Source organism: Electrophorus electricus, chromosome 5, assembly GCF_041902795.1.
Source record: "Electrophorus electricus isolate QZ-2024a chromosome 5, ASM4190279v1, whole genome shotgun sequence".
Lineage (NCBI taxonomy): Eukaryota > Metazoa > Chordata > Actinopteri > Gymnotiformes > Gymnotidae > Electrophorus > Electrophorus electricus.
The window spans coordinates 22,277,595-22,297,490 of record NC_137501.1 but is presented as its reverse complement, the minus strand read 5'-3'; the positions used below and the strand labels follow the sequence as shown (position 1 = coordinate 22,297,490).

General features: G+C 36.7%; 9 non-coding genes across 9 annotated transcripts; all 9 read left to right on the top strand.

Annotated features, from left to right (window-relative positions):
- Positions 1-6,276: 6,276 nt before the first annotated feature.
- Positions 6,277-6,348, top strand: trnaq-cug (transfer RNA glutamine (anticodon CUG)). The gene has a single exon. It is a non-coding gene; the product is annotated as a tRNA-Gln (tRNA).
- Positions 6,349-7,567: 1,219 nt separating this feature from the next.
- trnaq-cug (transfer RNA glutamine (anticodon CUG)) lies at positions 7,568-7,639 on the top strand. Its single transcript has one exon. It is a non-coding gene; the product is annotated as a tRNA-Gln (tRNA).
- A 1,219-nt stretch (positions 7,640-8,858) lies between these two features.
- On the top strand, positions 8,859-8,930 carry trnaq-cug (transfer RNA glutamine (anticodon CUG)). Its single transcript has one exon. It is a non-coding gene; the product is annotated as a tRNA-Gln (tRNA).
- A 1,219-nt stretch (positions 8,931-10,149) lies between these two features.
- On the top strand, positions 10,150-10,221 carry trnaq-cug (transfer RNA glutamine (anticodon CUG)). The gene has a single exon. It is a non-coding gene; the product is annotated as a tRNA-Gln (tRNA).
- A 1,219-nt stretch (positions 10,222-11,440) lies between these two features.
- trnaq-uug (transfer RNA glutamine (anticodon UUG)) lies at positions 11,441-11,512 on the top strand. Its single transcript has one exon. It is a non-coding gene; the product is annotated as a tRNA-Gln (tRNA).
- A 1,219-nt stretch (positions 11,513-12,731) lies between these two features.
- On the top strand, positions 12,732-12,803 carry trnaq-uug (transfer RNA glutamine (anticodon UUG)). Its single transcript has one exon. It is a non-coding gene; the product is annotated as a tRNA-Gln (tRNA).
- Positions 12,804-16,604: 3,801 nt separating this feature from the next.
- Positions 16,605-16,676, top strand: trnaq-cug (transfer RNA glutamine (anticodon CUG)). The gene has a single exon. It is a non-coding gene; the product is annotated as a tRNA-Gln (tRNA).
- Positions 16,677-17,895: 1,219 nt separating this feature from the next.
- trnaq-uug (transfer RNA glutamine (anticodon UUG)) lies at positions 17,896-17,967 on the top strand. Its single transcript has one exon. It is a non-coding gene; the product is annotated as a tRNA-Gln (tRNA).
- A 1,219-nt stretch (positions 17,968-19,186) lies between these two features.
- Positions 19,187-19,258, top strand: trnaq-uug (transfer RNA glutamine (anticodon UUG)). Its single transcript has one exon. It is a non-coding gene; the product is annotated as a tRNA-Gln (tRNA).
- The last annotated feature ends 638 nt before the right edge of the window (positions 19,259-19,896 follow it).

Genomic DNA, 19,896 nt, shown 5'->3' with positions numbered 1-19,896 from the left:
GTTGGTTATGGAGTAAAGGTAAGTATTGTGGACTCTGAAATCAGCTATATAGAAGAAGGGTTGTTTTGAAGTTTCCACAGTGTAATGCTTAGTAAGCACTTTTCATTTTATATTGTCAGACGTCATGCCTCCGTGGCACCTTTCTAAACCTGGCTGACATTTTGAGATTATATGGGTTTTCTTGCTACAATTTATTGTAAATCTCAAAAATGTCTGTCACTTGACCAGATTACAAACATGAGACAAAGCAGTTGTTGCCAAAATTAGGTCAATGCCTTGCCAATCTGTGTGCTGATGACACTGGACAAGGTAAAGTTATATAAAAGGAACTCATGTCTTACAAAAAAAAGACAGGAGATGTGATATATAAAGAAAGCACTCTGCCCTCTTTATCTAGCAATACAGAAGACAAAACATTTTTGGACTTGTTCTATGGTGGAAATGAAAGCACTGTGGACTCTGAATCCAGTGAAACACAAGACAAAAAGGTTCGATTTGTTGTTTGCAGATTTTAATTGTAAGCAGGCTTGACACTGAATCTGGGAAAATTGAAGACACAAAAGATATTTTAAACATTTGTATAATATATTTGCAAGTACTACAGACACTGAATCCAGCGATACAGAAGACACAAAACATATTTTTGTTGTTTTGCTTGATGTAACAGTATACACATGTGGTTGTGATTACAGCAATACAAGATGAGTAAAAGCATTTTTTTGTTGTTGTTTCTGTAGTGTAATAGTTAGGAATCTGCACCTTGTCTTTGGTGATCCCAGTTCAACTCTTGGTGGAACCTTGTGAATGCTTGTTGTTCCTTTCAGCTAGCATGTACTTTCTTGTAACAAGTTTTTTTAATGGCTGCAGCCTGTATTGATGGATCAGATTCGATTAACCTTTTGTGAGGAATTCTTAAATGCCTGTGCTTTTGGCAAAGTAAATGCTGATTATCGTAGCATAGTTGGCATTAAGCTAAAGAGAATTCACGGAAGATAAATGATTCACCATCAATATACAAGACATCACACTTCATTTTGGTTCCTTCCATTAGGTAATGGGATAAGCACTTGATTCTGAATCCAGCAATACAGGACACCCAGGAACTTGGTTAAGGTTCCATGGTGTATTGGTTAGCACTCTGGACTCTGAATCCACTCATCTGAGTTTGACTTTCAGTGGAAACTGTTGAAGTGCCTGTTACCTTGTTTCAGAGACAAAATAAAACTGAGCCTGTTAATTTCATAATGGAAAAGTCTGGATTCTGAAGTCACCAGTACAAACAGATTGTATTGTTGGTTATGGAGTGAAGATAAGTATTGTGGACTCTGAAATCAGATATATAGAAGAAGGGTTGTTTTGAAGATTCCACAGTGTAATGCTTAGTAAGCACTTTTCATTTTATATTGTCAGACGTCATGCCTCCGTGGCACCTTTCTAAACCTGGCTGACATTTTGAGATTATATGGGTTTTCTTGCTACAATTTATTGTAAATCTCAAAAATGTCTGTCACTTGACCAGATTACAAACATGAGACAAAGCAGTTGTTGCCAAAATTAGGTCAATGCCTTGCCAATCTGTGTGCTGATGACACTGGACAAGGTAAAGTTATATAAAAGGAACTCATGTCTTACAAAAAAAAGACAGGAGATGTGATATATAAAGAAAGCACTCTGCCCTCTTTATCTAGCAATACAGAAGACAAAACATTTTTGGACTTGTTCTATGGTGGAAATGAAAGCACTGTGGACTCTGAATCCAGTGAAACACAAGACAAAAAGGTTCGATTTGTTGTTTGCAGATTTTAATTGTAAGCAGGCTTGACACTGAATCTGGGAAAATTGAAGACACAAAAGATATTTTAAACATTTGTATAATATATTTGCAAGTACTACAGACACTGAATCCAGCGATACAGAAGACACAAAACATATTTTTGTTGTTTTGCTTGATGTAACAGTATACACATGTGGTTGTGATTACAGCAATACAAGATGAGTAAAAGCATTTTTTTGTTGTTGTTTCTGTAGTGTAATAGTTAGGAATCTGCACCTTGTCTTTGGTGATCCCAGTTCAACTCTTGGTGGAACCTTGTGAATGCTTGTTGTTCCTTTCAGCTAGCATGTACTTTCTTGTAACAAGTTTTTTTAATGGCTGCAGCCTGTATTGAAGGATCAGATTCGATTAACCTTTTGTGAGGAATTCTTAAATGCCTGTGCTTTTGGCAAAGTAAATGCTGATTATCGTAGCATAGTTGGCATTAAGCTAAAGAGAATTCACGGAAGATAAATGATTCACCATCAATATACAAGACATCACACTTCATTTTGGTTCCTTCCATTAGGTAATGGGATAAGCACTTGATTCTGAATCCAGCAATACAGGACACCCAGGAACTTGGTTAAGGTTCCATGGTGTATTGGTTAGCACTCTGGACTCTGAATCCACTCATCTGAGTTTGACTTTCAGTGGAAACTGTTGAAGTGCCTGTTACCTTGTTTCAGAGACAAAATAAAACTGAGCCTGTTAATTTCATAATGGAAAAGTCTGGATTCTGAAGTCACCAGTACAAACAGATTGTATTGTTGGTTATGGAGTGAAGATAAGTATTGTGGACTCTGAAATCAGATATATAGAAGAAGGGTTGTTTTGAAGATTCCACAGTGTAATGCTTAGTAAGCACTTTTCATTTTATATTGTCAGACGTCATGCCTCCGTGGCACCTTTCTAAACCTGGCTGACATTTTGAGATTATATGGGTTTTCTTGCTACAATTTATTGTAAATCTCAAAAATGTCTGTCACTTGACCAGATTACAAACATGAGACAAAGCAGTTGTTGCCAAAATTAGGTCAATGCCTTGCCAATCTGTGTGCTGATGACACTGGACAAGGTAAAGTTATATAAAAGGAACTCATGTCTTACAAAAAAAAGACAGGAGATGTGATATATAAAGAAAGCACTCTGCCCTCTTTATCTAGCAATACAGAAGACAAAACATTTTTGGACTTGTTCTATGGTGGAAATGAAAGCACTGTGGACTCTGAATCCAGTGAAACACAAGACAAAAAGGTTCGATTTGTTGTTTGCAGATTTTAATTGTAAGCAGGCTTGACACTGAATCTGGGAAAATTGAAGACACAAAAGATATTTTAAACATTTGTATAATATATTTGCAAGTACTACAGACACTGAATCCAGCGATACAGAAGACACAAAACATATTTTTGTTGTTTTGCTTGATGTAACAGTATACACATGTGGTTGTGATTACAGCAATACAAGATGAGTAAAAGCATTTTTTTGTTGTTGTTTCTGTAGTGTAATAGTTAGGAATCTGCACCTTGTCTTTGGTGATCCCAGTTCAACTCTTGGTGGAACCTTGTGAATGCTTGTTGTTCCTTTCAGCTAGCATGTACTTTCTTGTAACAAGTTTTTTTAATGGCTGCAGCCTGTATTGAAGGATCAGATTCGATTAACCTTTTGTGAGGAATTCTTAAATGCCTGTGCTTTTGGCAAAGTAAATGCTGATTATCGTAGCATAGTTGGCATTAAGCTAAAGAGAATTCACGGAAGATAAATGATTCACCATCAATATACAAGACATCACACTTCATTTTGGTTCCTTCCATTAGGTAATGGGATAAGCACTTGATTCTGAATCCAGCAATACAGGACACCCAGGAACTTGGTTAAGGTTCCATGGTGTATTGGTTAGCACTCTGGACTCTGAATCCACTCATCTGAGTTTGACTTTCAGTGGAAACTGTTGAAGTGCCTGTTACCTTGTTTCAGAGACAAAATAAAACTGAGCCTGTTAATTTCATAATGGAAAAGTCTGGATTCTGAAGTCACCAGTACAAACAGATTGTATTGTTGGTTATGGAGTGAAGATAAGTATTGTGGACTCTGAAATCAGATATATAGAAGAAGGGTTGTTTTGAAGATTCCACAGTGTAATGCTTAGTAAGCACTTTTCATTTTATATTGTCAGACGTCATGCCTCCGTGGCACCTTTCTAAACCTGGCTGACATTTTGAGATTATATGGGTTTTCTTGCTACAATTTATTGTAAATCTCAAAAATGTCTGTCACTTGACCAGATTACAAACATGAGACAAAGCAGTTGTTGCCAAAATTAGGTCAATGCCTTGCCAATCTGTGTGCTGATGACACTGGACAAGGTAAAGTTATATAAAAGGAACTCATGTCTTACAAAAAAAAGACAGGAGATGTGATATATAAAGAAAGCACTCTGCCCTCTTTATCTAGCAATACAGAAGACAAAACATTTTTGGACTTGTTCTATGATGGAAATGAAAGCACTGTGGACTCTGAATCCAGTGAAACACAAGACAAAAAGGTTCGATTTGTTGTTTGCAGATTTTAATTGTAAGCAGGCTTGACACTGAATCTGGGAAAATTGAAGACACAAAAGATATTTTAAACATTTGTATAATATATTTGCAAGTACTACAGACACTGAATCCAGCGATACAGAAGACACAAAACATATTTTTGTTGTTTTGCTTGATGTAACAGTATACACATGTGGTTGTGATTACAGCAATACAAGATGAGTAAAAGCATTTTTTTGTTGTTGTTTCTGTAGTGTAATAGTTAGGAATCTGCACCTTGTCTTTGGTGATCCCAGTTCAACTCTTGGTGGAACCTTGTGAATGCTTATTGTTCCTTTCAGCTAGCATGTACTTTCTTGTAACAAGTTTTTTTAATGGCTGCAGCCTGTATTGATGGATCAGATTCGATTAACCTTTTGTGAGGAATTCTTAAATGCCTGTGCTTTTGGCAAAGTAAATGCTGATTATCGTAGCATAGTTGGCATTAAGCTAAAGAGAATTCACGGAAGATAAATGATTCACCATCAATATACAAGACATCACACTTCATTTTGGTTCCTTCCATTAGGTAATGGGATAAGCACTTGATTCTGAATCCAGCAATACAGGACACCCAGGAACTTGGTTAAGGTTCCATGGTGTATTGGTTAGCACTCTGGACTCTGAATCCACTCATCTGAGTTTGACTTTCAGTGGAAACTGTTGAAGTGCCTGTTACCTTGTTTCAGAGACAAAATAAAACTGAGCCTGTTAATTTCATAATGGAAAAGTCTGGATTCTGAAGTCACCAGTACAAACAGATTGTATTGTTGGTTATGGAGTGAAGATAAGTATTGTGGACTCTGAAATCAGATATATAGAAGAAGGGTTGTTTTGAAGATTCCACAGTGTAATGCTTAGTAAGCACTTTTCATTTTATATTGTCAGACGTCATGCCTCCGTGGCACCTTTCTAAACCTGGCTGACATTTTGAGATTATATGGGTTTTCTTGCTACAACTTATTGTAAATCTCAAAAATGTCTGTCACTTGACCAGATTACAAACATGAGACAAAGCAGTTGTTGCCAAAATTAGGTCAATGCCTTGCCAATCTGTGTGCTGATGACACTGGACAAGGTAAAGTTATATAAAAGGAACTCATGTCTTACAAAAAAAAGACAGGAGATGTGATATATAAAGAAAGCACTCTGCCCTCTTTATCTAGCAATACAGAAGACAAAACATTTTTGGACTTGTTCTATGGTGGAATTGAAAGCACTGTGGACTCTGAATCTAGTGAAACAAAAGACAAAAAGGTTCGATTTGTTGTTTGCAGATTTTAATTGTAAGCAGGCTTGACACTGAATCTGGGAAAATTGAAGCCACAAAAGATATTTTAAACATTTGTATAATATATTTGCAAGTACCACAGACACTGAATCCAGCAATACAGAAGACACAAAACATATTTTTGTTGTTTTGCTTGATGTAACAGTATACACATGTGGTTGTGATTACAGCAATACAAGATGAGTAAAAGCATTTTTTTGTTGTTGTTTCTGTAGTGTAATAGTTAGGAATCTGCACCTTGTCTTTGGTGATCCCAGTTCAACTCTTGGTGGAACCTATTGAATGCTTGTTGTTCCTTTCAGCTAGCATGTACTTTCTTGTAAAAAGTTTTTTTAATGGCTGCAGCCTGTATTGATGGATCAGATTCGATTAACCTTTTGTGAGGAATTCTTAAATGCCTGTGATTTTGGCAAAGTAAATGCTGATTATCATAGCATAGTTGGCATTAAGCTAAAGAGAATTCACGGAAGATAAATGATTCACCATCAATATACAAGACATCACACTTCATTTTGGTTCCTTCCATTAGGTATTTGGATAAGCACTTGATTCTGAATCCAGCAATACAGGACACCCAGGTGCTTGGTTAAGGTTCCATGGTGTAATGGTTAGCACTCTGGACTCTGAATCCAGTCATCTGAGTTCGACTCTCAGTGGAACCTGTTGAAGTGCCTGTTACCTTGTTTCAGAGACAAAATAAAACTGAGCCTGTTAATTTCATAATGGAAAAGTCTGGGTTCTGAAGTCAAGAGTACAAACAGTTTGTATTGTTGGTTATGGAGTAAAGGTAAGCATTGTGGACTCTAGAATCAGCTATATAGAAGAAGGGTTGTTTTGAAGTTTCCACAGTGTAATGCTTAGTAAGCACTTTTCATTTTATATTGTCAGACGTCATGCCTCCGTGGCACCTTTCTAAACCTGGCTGACATTTTGAGATTATATGGGTTTTCTTGCTACAATTTATTGTAAATCTCAAAAATGTCTGTCACTTGACCAGATTACAAACATGAGACAAAGCAGTTGTTGCCAAAATTAGGTCAATGCCTTGCCAATCTGTGTGCTGATGACACTGGACAAGGTAAAGTTATATAAAAGGAACTCATGTCTTACAAAAAAAAGACAGGAGATGTGATATATAAAGAAAGCACTCTGCCCTCTTTATCTAGCAATACAGAAGACAAAACATTTTTGGACTTGTTCTATGGTGGAAATGAAAGCACTGTGGACTCTGAATCCAGTGAAACACAAGACAAAAAGGTTCGATTTGTTGTTTGCAGATTTTAATTGTAAGCAGGCTTGACACTGAATCTGGGAAAATTGAAGACACAAAAGATATTTTAAACATTTGTATAATATATTTGCAAGTACTACAGACACTGAATCCAGCGATACAGAAGACACAAAACATATTTTTGTTGTTTTGCTTGATGTAACAGTATACACATGTGGTTGTGATTACAGCAATACAAGATGAGTAAAAGCATTTTTTTGTTGTTGTTTCTGTAGTGTAATAGTTAGGAATCTGCACCTTGTCTTTGGTGATCCCAGTTCAACTCTTGGTGGAACCTATTGAATGCTTGTTGTTCCTTTCAGCTAGCATGTACTTTCTTGTAAAAAGTTTTTTTAATGGCTGCAGCCTGTATTGATGGATCAGATTCGATTAACCTTTTGTGAGGAATTCTTAAATGCCTGTGATTTTGGCAAAGTAAATGCTGATTATCATAGCATAGTTGGCATTAAGCTAAAGAGAATTCACGGAAGATAAATGATTCACCATCAATATACAAGACATCACACTTCATTTTGGTTCCTTCCATTAGGTATTTGGATAAGCACTTGATTCTGAATCCAGCAATACAGGACACCCAGGTGCTTGGTTAAGGTTCCATGGTGTAATGGTTAGCACTCTGGACTCTGAATCCAGTCATCTGAGTTCGACTCTCAGTGGAACCTGTTGAAGTGCTTGTTACCTTGTTTCAGAGACAAAATAAAACTGAGCCTGTTAATTTCATAATGGAAAAGTCTGGGTTCTGAAGTCACCAGTACAAACAGATTGTATTGTTGGTTATGGAGTAAAGGTAAGTATTGTGGACTCTGAAATCAGCTATATAGAAGAAGGGTTGTTTTGAAGTTTCCACAGTGTAATGCTTAGTAAGCACTTTTCATTTTATATTGTCAGACGTCATGCCTCCGTGGCACCTTTCTAAACCTGGCTGACATTTTGAGATTATATGGGTTTTCTTGCTACAATTTATTGTAAATCTCAAAAATGTCTGTCACTTGACCAGATTACAAACATGAGACAAAGCAGTTGTTGCCAAAATTAGGTCAATGCCTTGCCAATCTGTGTGCTGATGACACTGGACAAGGTAAAGTTATATTAAAGGAACTCATGTCTTACAAAAAAAAGACAGGAGATGTGATATATAAAGAAAGCACTCTGCCCTCTTTATCTAGCAATACAGAAGACAAAACATTTTTGGACTTGTTCTATGGTGGAAATGAAAGCACTGTGGACTCTGAATCCAGTGAAACACAAGACAAAAAGGTTCGATTTGTTGTTTGCAGATTTTAATTGTAAGCAGGCTTGACACTGAATCTGGGAAAATTGAAGACACAAAAGATATTTTAAACATTTGTATAATATATTTGCAAGTACTACAGACACTGAATCCAGCGATACAGAAGACACAAAACATATTTTTGTTGTTTTGCTTGATGTAACAGTATACACATGTGGTTGTGATTACAGCAATACAAGATGAGTAAAAGCATTTTTTTGTTGTTGTTTCTGTAGTGTAATAGTTAGGAATCTGAACCTTGTCTTTGGTGATCCCAGTTCAACTCTTGGTGGAACCTTGTGAATGCTTGTTGTTCCTTTCAGCTAGCATGTACTTTCTTGTAACAAGTTTTTTTAATGGCTGCAGCCTGTATTGATGGCTCAGATTCGATTAACCTTTTGTGAGGAATTCTTAAATGCCTGTGATTTTGGCAAAGTAAATGCTGATTATCGTAGCATAGTTGGCATTAAGCTAACGAGAATTTACGGAAGATAAATGATTCACCATCAATATACAAGACATCACACTTCATTTTGGTTCCTTCCATTAGGTAATGGGATAAGCACTTGATTCCGAATCCAGCAATACAGGACACCCAGGAACTTGGTTAAGGTTCCATGGTGTAATGGTTAGCACTCTGGACTCTGAATCCAGTCATCTGAGTTCGACTCTCAGTGGAACCTGTTGAAGTGCTTGTTACCTTGTTTCAGAGACAAAATAAAACTGAGCCTGTTAATTTCATAATGGAAAAGTCTGGGTTCTGAAGTCACCAGTACAAACAGATTGTATTGTTGGTTATGGAGTAAAGGTAAGTATTGTGGACTCTGAAATCAGCTATATAGAAGAAGGGTTGTTTTGAAGTTTCCACAGTGTAATGCTTAGTAAGCACTTTTCATTTTATATTGTCAGACGTCATGCCTCCGTGGCACCTTTCTAAACCTGGCTGACATTTTGAGATTATATGGGTTTTCTTGCTACAATTTATTGTAAATCTCAAAAATGTCTGTCACTTGACCAGATTACAAACATGAGACAAAGCAGTTGTTGCCAAAATTAGGTCAATGCCTTGCCAATCTGTGTGCTGATGACACTGGACAAGGTAAAGTTATATAAAAGGAACTCATGTCTTACAAAAAAAAGACAGGAGATGTGATATATAAAGAAAGCACTCTGCCCTCTTTATCTAGCAATACAGAAGACAAAACATTTTTGGACTTGTTCTATGGTGGAATTGAAAGCACTGTGGACTCTGAATCCAGTGAAACACAAGACAAAAAGGTTCGATTTGTTGTTTGCAGATTTTAATTGTAAGCAGGCTTGACACTGAATCTGGGAAAATTGAAGACACAAAAGATATTTTAAACATTTGTATAATATATTTGCAAGTACTACAGACACTGAATCCAGCGATACAGAAGACACAAAACATATTTTTGTTGTTTTGCTTGATGTAACAGTATACACATGTGGTTGTGATTACAGCAATACAAGATGAGTAAAAGCATTTTTTTGTTGTTGTTTCTATAGTGTAATAGTTAGGAATCTGCACCTTGTCTTTGGTGATCCCAGTTCAACTCTTGGTGGAACCTATTGAATGCTTGTTGTTCCTTTCAGCTAGCATGTACTTTCTTGTAACAAGTTTTTTTAATGGCTGCAGCCTGTATTGATGGCTCAGATTCGATTAACCTTTTGTGAGGAATTCTTAAATGCCTGTGATTTTGGCAAAGTAAATGCTGATTATCGTAGCATAGTTGGCATTAAGCTAACGAGAATTCACGGAAGATAAATGATTCACCATCAATATACAAGACATCACACTTCATTTTGGTTCCTTCCATTAGGTAATGGGATAAGCACTTGATTCTGAATCCAGCAATACAGGACACCCAGGAACTTGGTTAAGGTTCCATGGTGTAATGGTTAGCACTCTGGACTCTGAATCCAGTCATCTGAGTTCGACTCTCAGTGGAACCTGTTGAAGTGCTTGTTACCTTGTTTCAGAGACAAAATAAAACTGAGCTTGTTAATTTCATAATGGAAAAGTCTGGGTTCTGAAGTCACCAGTACAAACAGATTGTATTGTTGGTTATGGAGTAAAGGTAAGTATTGTGGACTCTGAAATCAGCTATATAGAAGAAGGGTTGTTTTGAAGTTTCCACAGTGTAATGCTTAGTAAGCACTTTTCATTTTATATTGTCAGACGTCATGCCTCCGTGGCACCTTTCTAAACCTGGCTGACATTTTGAGATTATATGGGTTTTCTTGCTACAATTTATTGTAAATCTCAAAAATGCCTGTCACTTGACCAGATTACAAACATGAGACAAAGCAGTTGTTGCCAAAATTAGGTCAATGCCTTGCCAATCTGTGTGCTGATGACACTGGACAAGGTAAAGTTATTTAAAAGGAACTCATGTCTTACAAAAAAAAGACAGGAGATGTGATATATAAAGAAAGCACTCTGCCCTCTTTATCTAGCAATACAGAAGACAAAACATTTTTGGACTTGTTCTATGGTGGAAATGAAAGCACTGTGGACTCTGAATCCAGTGAAACACAAGACAAAAAGGTTCGATTTGTTGTTTGCAGATTTTAATTGTAAGCAGGCTTGACACTGAATCTGGGAAAATTGAAGACACAAAAGATATTTTAAACATTTGTATAATATATTTGCAAGTACTACAGACACTGAATCCAGCGATACAGAAGACACAAAACATATTTTTGTTGTTTTGCTTGATGTAACAGTATACACATGTGGTTGTGATTACAGCAATACAAGATGAGTAAAAGCATTTTTTTGTTGTTGTTTCTGTAGTGTAATAGTTAGGAATCTGCACCTTGTCTTTGGTGATCCCAGTTCAACTCTTGGTGGAACCTATTGAATTCTTGTTGTTCCTTTCAGCTAGCATGTACTTTCTTGTAACAAGTTTTTTTAATGGCTGCAGCCTGTATTGATGGCTCAGATTCGATTAACCTTTTGTGAGGAATTCTTAAATGCCTGTGATTTTGGCAAAGTAAATGCTGATTATCGTAGCATAGTTGGCATTAAGCTAACGAGAATTCACGGAAGATAAATGATTCACCATCAATATACAAGACATCACACTTCATTTTGGTTCCTTCCATTAGGTAATGGGATAAGCACTTGATTCTGAATCCAGCAATACAGGACACCCAGGAACTTGGTTAAGGTTCCATGGTGTAATGGTTAGCACTCTGGACTTTGAATCCAGTCATCTGAGTTTGACTCTCAGTGGAACCTGTTGAAGTGCTTGTTACCTTGTTTCAGAGACAAAATAAAACTGAGCCTGTTAATTTCATAATGGAAAAGTCTGGGTTCTGAAGTCACCAGTAGAAACAGATTGTATTGTTGGTTATGGAGTAAAGGTAAGCATTGTGGACTCTGAAATCAGATATATAGAAGAAGGGTTGTTTTGAAGATTCCACAGTGTAATGCTTAGTAAGCACTTTTCATTTTATATTGTCCGACGTCATGCCTCCGTGGCACCTTTCGAAACCTGGCTGACATTTTGAGATTATATGGGTTTTCTTGCTACAATTTATTGTAAATCTCAAAAATGCCTGTCACTTGACCAGATTACAAACATGAGACAAAGCAGTTGTTGCCAAAATTAGGTCAATGCCTTGCCAATCTGTGTGCTGATGACACTGGACAAGGTAAAGTTATATAAAAGGAACTCATGTCTTACAAAAAAAAGACAGGAGATGTGATATATAAAGAAAGCACTCTGCCCTCTTTATCTAGCAATACAGAAGACAAAACATTTTTGGACTTGTTCTATGGTGGAAATGAAAGCACTGTGGACTCTGAATCCAGTGAAACACAAGACAAAAAGGTTCGATTTGTTGTTTGCAGATTTTAATTGTAAGCAGGCTTGACACTGAATCTGGGAAAATTGAAGACACAAAAGATATTTTAAACATTTGTATAATATATTTGCAAGTACTACAGACACTGAATCCAGCGATACAGAAGACACAAAACATATTTTTGTTGTTTTGCTTGATGTAACAGTATACACATGTGGTTGTGATTACAGCAATACAAGATGAGTAAAAGCATTTTTTTGTTGTTGTTTCTGTAGTGTAATAGTTAGGAATCTGCACCTTGTCTTTGGTGATCCCAGTTCAACTCTTGGTGGAACCTATTGAATTCTTGTTGTTCCTTTCAGCTAGCATGTACTTTCTTGTAACAAGTTTTTTTAATGGCTGCAGCCTGTATTGATGGCTCAGATTCGATTAACCTTTTGTGAGGAATTCTTAAATGCCTGTGATTTTGGCAAAGTAAATGCTGATTATCGTAGCATAGTTGGCATTAAGCTAACGAGAATTCACGGAAGATAAATGATTCACCATCAATATACAAGACATCACACTTCATTTTGGTTCCTTCCATTAGGTAATGGGATAAGCACTTGATTCTGAATCCAGCAATACAGGACACCCAGGAACTTGGTTAAGGTTCCATGGTGTAATGGTTAGCACTCTGGACTTTGAATCCAGTCATCTGAGTTTGACTCTCAGTGGAACCTGTTGAAGTGCTTGTTACCTTGTTTCAGAGACAAAATAAAACTGAGCCTGTTAATTTCAAAATGGAAAAGTGAGGATTCTGAAGTCACCAGTACAAACAGATTGTATTGTTGGTTATGGAGTAAAGGTAAGCATTGTGGACTCTGAAATCAGATATATAGAAGAAGGGTTGTTTTGAAGATTCCACAGTGTAATGCTTAGTAAGCACTTTTCATTTTATATTGTCAGACGTCATGCCTCCGTGGCACCTTTCTAAACCTGGCTGACATTTTGAGATTATATGGGTTTTCTTGCTACAATTTATTGTAAATCTCAAAAATGTCTGTCACTTGACCAGATTACAAACATGAGACAAAGCAGTTGTTGCCAAAATTAGGTCAATGCCTTGCCAATCTGTGTGCTGATGACACTGGACAAGGTAAAGTTATATAAAAGGAACTCATGTCTTACAAAAAAAAGACAGGAGATGTGATATATAAAGAAAGCACTCTGCCCTCTTTATCTAGCAATACAGAAGACAAAACATTTTTGGACTTGTTCTATGGTGGAAATGAAAGCACTGTGGACTCTGAATCCAGTGAAACACAAGACAAAAAGGTTCGATTTGTTGTTTGCAGATTTTAATTGTAAGCAGGCTTGACACTGAATCTGGGAAAATTGAAGACACAAAAGATATTTTAAACATTTGTATAATATATTTGCAAGTACTACAGACACTGAATCCAGCGATACAGAAGACACAAAACATATTTTTGTTGTTTTGCTTGATGTAACAGTATACACATGTGGTTGTGATTACAGCAATACAAGATGAGTAAAAGCATTTTTTTGTTGTTGTTTCTGTAGTGTAATAGTTAGGAATCTGCACCTTGTCTTTGGTGATCCCAGTTCAACTCTTGGTGGAACCTTGTGAATGCTTGTTGTTCCTTTCAGCTAGCATGTACTTTCTTGTAACAAGTTTTTTTAATGGCTGCAGCCTGTATTGATGGATCAGATTCGATTAACCTTTTGTGAGGAATTCTTAAATGCCTGTGCTTTTGGCAAAGTAAATGCTGATTATCGTAGCATAGTTGGCATTAAGCTAAAGAGAATTCACGGAAGATAAATGATTCACCATCAATATACAAGACATCACACTTCATTTTGGTTCCTTCCATTAGGTAATGGGATAAGCACTTGATTCTGAATCCAGCAATACAGGACACCCAGGAACTTGGTTAAGGTTCCATGGTGTATTGGTTAGCACTCTGGACTCTGAGTCCACTCATCTGAGTTTGACTTTCAGTGGAAACTGTTGAAGTGCCTGTTACCTTGTTTCAGAGACAAAATAAAACTGAGCCTGTTAATTTCATAATGGAAAAGTCTGGATTCTGAAGTCACCAGTACAAACAGATTGTATTGTTGGTTATGGAGTGAAGATAAGTATTGTGGACTCTGAAATCAGATATATAGAAGAAGGGTTGTTTTGAAGATTCCACAGTGTAATGCTTAGTAAGCACTTTTCATTTTATATTGTCAGACGTCATGCCTCCGTGGCACCTTTCTAAACCTGGCTGACATTTTGAGATTATATGGGTTTTCTTGCTACAATTTATTGTAAATCTCAAAAATGTCTGTCACTTGACCAGATTACAAACATGAGACAAAGCAGTTGTTGCCAAAATTAGGTCAATGCCTTGCCAATCTGTGTGCTGATGACACTGGACAAGGTAAAGTTATATAAAAGGAACTCATGTCTTACAAAAAAAAGACAGGAGATGTGATATATAAAGAAAGCACTCTGCCCTCTTTATCTAGCAATACAGAAGACAAAACATTTTTGGACTTGTTCTATGGTGGAAATGAAAGCACTGTGGACTCTGAATCCAGTGAAACACAAGACAAAAAGGTTCGATTTGTTGTTTGCAGATTTTAATTGTAAGCAGGCTTGACACTGAATCTGGGAAAATTGAAGACACAAAAGATATTTTAAACATTTGTATAATATATTTGCAAGTACTACAGACACTGAATCCAGCGATACAGAAGACACAAAACATATTTTTGTTGTTTTGCTTGATGTAACAGTATACACATGTGGTTGTGATTACAGCAATACAAGATGAGTAAAAGCATTTTTTTGTTGTTGTTTCTGTAGTGTAATAGTTAGGAATCTGCACCTTGTCTTTGGTGATCCCAGTTCAACTCTTGGTGGAACCTTGTGAATGCTTGTTGTTCCTTTCAGCTAGCATGTACTTTCTTGTAACAAGTTTTTTTAATGGCTGCAGCCTGTATTGATGGATCAGATTCGATTAACCTTTTGTGAGGAATTCTTAAATGCCTGTGCTTTTGGCAAAGTAAATGCTGATTATCGTAGCATAGTTGGCATTAAGCTAAAGAGAATTCACGGAAGATAAATGATTCACCATCAATATACAAGACATCACACTTCATTTTGGTTCCTTCCATTAGGTAATGGGATAAGCACTTGATTCTGAATCCAGCAATACAGGACACCCAGGAACTTGGTTAAGGTTCCATGGTGTATTGGTTAGCACTCTGGACTCTGAGTCCACTCATCTGAGTTCGACTTTCAGTGGAAACTGTTGAAGTGCCTGTTACCTTGTTTCAGAGACAAAATAAAACTGAGCCTGTTAATTTCATAATGGAAAAGTCTGGATTCTGAAGTCACCAGTACAAACAGATTGTATTGTTGGTTATGGAGTGAAGATAAGTATTGTGGACTCTGAAATCAGATATATAGAAGAAGGGTTGTTTTGAAGATTCCACAGTGTAATGCTTAGTAAGCACTTTTCATTTTATATTGTCAGACGTCATGCCTCCGTGGCACCTTTCTAAACCTGGCTGACATTTTGAGATTATATGGGTTTTCTTGCTACAATTTATTGTAAATCTCAAAAATGTCTGTCACTTGACCAGATTACAAACATGAGACAAAGCAGTTGTTGCCAAAATTAGGTCAATGCCTTGCCAATCTGTGTGCTGATGACACTGGACAAGGTAAAGTTATATAAAAGGAACTCATGTCTTACAAAAAAAAGACAGGAGATGTGATATATAAAGAAAGCACTCTGCCCTCTTTATCTAGCAATACAGAAGACAAAACATTTTTGGACTTGTTCTATGGTGGAAATGAAAGCACTGTGGACTCTGAATCCAGTGAAACACAAGACAAAAAGGTTCGATTTGTTGTTTGCAGATTTTAATTGTAAGCAGGCTTGACACTGAATCTGGGAAAATTGAAGACACAAAAGATATTTTAAACATTTGTATAATATATTTGCAAGTACTACAGACACTGAATCCAGCGATACAGAAGACACAAAACATATTTTTGTTGTTTTGCTTGATGTAACAGTATACACATGTGGTTGTGATTACAGCAATACAAGATGAGTAAAAGCATTTTTTTGTTGTTGTTTCTATAGTGTAATAGTTAGGAATCTGCACCTTGTCTTTGGTGATCCCAGTTCAACTCTTGGTGGAACCTATTGAATGCTTGTTGTTCCTTTCAGCTAGCATGTACTTTCTTGTAACAAGTTTTTTTAATGGCTGCAGCCTGTATTGATGGCTCAGATTCGATTAACCTTTTGTGAGGAATTCTTAAATGCCTGTGATTTTGGCAAAGTAAATGCTGATTATCGTAGCATAGTTGGCATTAAGCTAACGAGAATTCACGGAAGATAAATGATTCACCATCAATATACAAGACATCACACTTCATTTTGGTTCCTTCCATTAGGTAATGGGATAAGCACTTGATTCTGAATCCAGCAATACAGGACACCCAGGAGCTTGGTTAAGGTTCCATGGTGTAATGGTTAGCACTCTGGACTCTGAATCCAGTCATCTGAGTTCGACTCTCAGTGGAACCTGTTGAAGTGCTTGTTACCTTGTTTCAGAGACAAAATAAAACTGAGCTTGTTAATTTCATAATGGAAAAGTCTGGGTTCTGAAGTCACCAGTACAAACAGATTGTATTGTTGGTTATGGAGTAAAGGTAAGTATTGTGGACTCTGAAATCAGCTATATAGAAGAAGGGTTGTTTTGAAGTTTCCACAGTGTAATGCTTAGTAAGCACTTTTCATTTTATATTGTCAGACGTCATGCCTCCGTGGCACCTTTCTAAACCTGGCTGACATTTTGAGATTATATGGGTTTTCTTGCTACAATTTATTGTAAATCTCAAAAATGCCTGTCACTTGACCAGATTACAAACATGAGACAAAGCAGTTGTTGCCAAAATTAGGTCAATGCCTTGCCAATCTGTGTGCTGATGACACTGGACAAGGTAAAGTTATTTAAAAGGAACTCATGTCTTACAAAAAAAAGACAGGAGATGTGATATATAAAGAAAGCACTCTGCCCTCTTTATCTAGCAATACAGAAGACAAAACATTTTTGGACTTGTTCTATGGTGGAAATGAAAGCACTGTGGACTCTGAATCCAGTGAAACACAAGACAAAAAGGTTCGATTTGTTGTTTGCAGATTTTAATTGTAAGCAGGCTTGACACTGAATCTGGGAAAATTGAAGACACAAAAGATATTTTAAACATTTGTATAATATATTTGCAAGTACTACAGACACTGAATCCAGCGATACAGAAGACACAAAACATATTTTTGTTGTTTTGCTTGATGTAACAGTATACACATGTGGTTGTGATTACAGCAATACAAGATGAGTAAAAGCATTTTTTTGTTGTTGTTTCTGTAGTGTAATAGTTAGGAATCTGCACCTTGTCTTTGGTGATCCCAGTTCAACTCTTGGTGGAACCTATTGAATTCTTGTTGTTCCTTTCAGCTAGCATGTACTTTCTTGTAACAAGTTTTTTTAATGGCTGCAGCCTGTATTGATGGCTCAGATTCGATTAACCTTTTGTGAGGAATTCTTAAATGCCTGTGATTTTGGCAAAGTAAATGCTGATTATCGTAGCATAGTTGGCATTAAGCTAACGAGAATTCACGGAAGATAAATGATTCACCATCAATATACAAGACATCACACTTCATTTTGGTTCCTTCCATTAGGTAATGGGATAAGCACTTGATTCTGAATCCAGCAATACAGGACACCCAGGAACTTGGTTAAGGTTCCATGGTGTAATGGTTAGCACTCTGGACTTTGAATCCAGTCATCTGAGTTTGACTCTCAGTGGAACCTGTTGAAGTGCTTGTTACCTTGTTTCAGAGACAAAATAAAACTGAGCCTGTTAATTTCATAATGGAAAAGTCTGGGTTCTGAAGTCACCAGTAGAAACAGATTGTATTGTTGGTTATGGAGTAAAGGTAAGCATTGTGGACTCTGAAATCAGATATATAGAAGAAGGGTTGTTTTGAAGATTCCACAGTGTAATGCTTAGTAAGCACTTTTCATTTTATATTGTCCGACGTCATGCCTCCGTGGCACCTTTCGAAACCTGGCTGACATTTTGAGATTATATGGGTTTTCTTGCTACAATTTATTGTAAATCTCAAAAATGCCTGTCACTTGACCAGATTACAAACATGAGACAAAGCAGTTGTTGCCAAAATTAGGTCAATGCCTTGCCAATCTGTGTGCTGATGACACTGGACAAGGTAAAGTTATATAAAAGGAACTCATGTCTTACAAAAAAAAGACAGGAGATGTGATATATAAAGAAAGCACTCTGCCCTCTTTATCTAGCAATACAGAAGACAAAACATTTTTGGACTTGTTCTATGGTGGAAATGAAAGCACTGTGGACTCTGAATCCAGTGAAACACAAGACAAAAAGGTTCGATTTGTTGTTTGCAGATTTTAATTGTAAGCAGGCTTGACACTGAATCTGGGAAAATTGAAGACACAAAAGATATTTTAAACATTTGTATAATATATTTGCAAGTACTACAGACACTGAATCCAGCGATACAGAAGACACAAAACATATTTTTGTTGTTTTGCTTGATGTAACAGTATACACATGTGGTTGTGATTACAGCAATACAAGATGAGTAAAAGCATTTTTTTGTTGTTGTTTCTGTAGTGTAATAGTTAGGAATCTGCACCTTGTCTTTGGTGATCCCAGTTCAACTCTTGGTGGAACCTATTGAATTCTTGTTGTTCCTTTCAGCTAGCATGTACTTTCTTGTAACAAGTTTTTTTAATGGCTGCAGCCTGTATTGATGGCTCAGATTCGATTAACCTTTTGTGAGGAATTCTTAAATGCCTGTGATTTTGGCAAAGTAAATGCTGATTATCGTAGCATAGTTGGCATTAAGCTAACGAGAATTCACGGAAGATAAATGATTCACCATCAATATACAAGACATCACACTTCATTTTGGTTCCTTCCATTAGGTAATGGGATAAGCACTTGATTCTGAATCCAGCAATACAGGACACCCAGGAACTTGGTTAAGGTTCCATGGTGTAATGGTTAGCACTCTGGACTTTGAATCCAGTCATCTGAGTTTGACTCTCAGTGGAACCTGTTGAAGTGCTTGTTACCTTGTTTCAGAGACAAAATAAAACTGAGCCTGTTAATTTCAAAATGGAAAAGTGAGGATTCTGAAGTCACCAGTACAAACAGATTGTATTGTTGGTTATGGAGTAAAGGTAAGCATTGTGGACTCTGAAATCAGATATATAGAAGAAGGGTTGTTTTGAAGATTCCACAGTGTAATGCTTAGTAAGCACTTTTCTTTTTATATTGTCAGACGTCATGCCTCCGTGGCACCTTTCTAAACCTGGCTGACATTTTGAGATTATATGGGTTTTCTTGCTACAATTTATTGTAAATCTCAAAAATGTCTGTCACTTGACCAGATTACAAACATGAGACAAAGCAGTTGTTGCCAAAATTAGGTCAATGCCTTGCCAATCTGTGTGCTGATGACACTGGACAAGGTAAAGTTATATAAAAGGAACTCATGTCTTACAAAAAAAAGACAGGAGATGTGATATATAAAGAAAGCACTCTGCCCTCTTTATCTAGCAATACAGAAGACAAAACATTTTTGGACTTGTTCTATGGTGGAAATGAAAGCACTGTGGACTCTGAATCCAGTGAAACACAAGACAAAAAGGTTCGATTTGTTGTTTGCAGATTTTAATTGTAAGCAGGCTTGA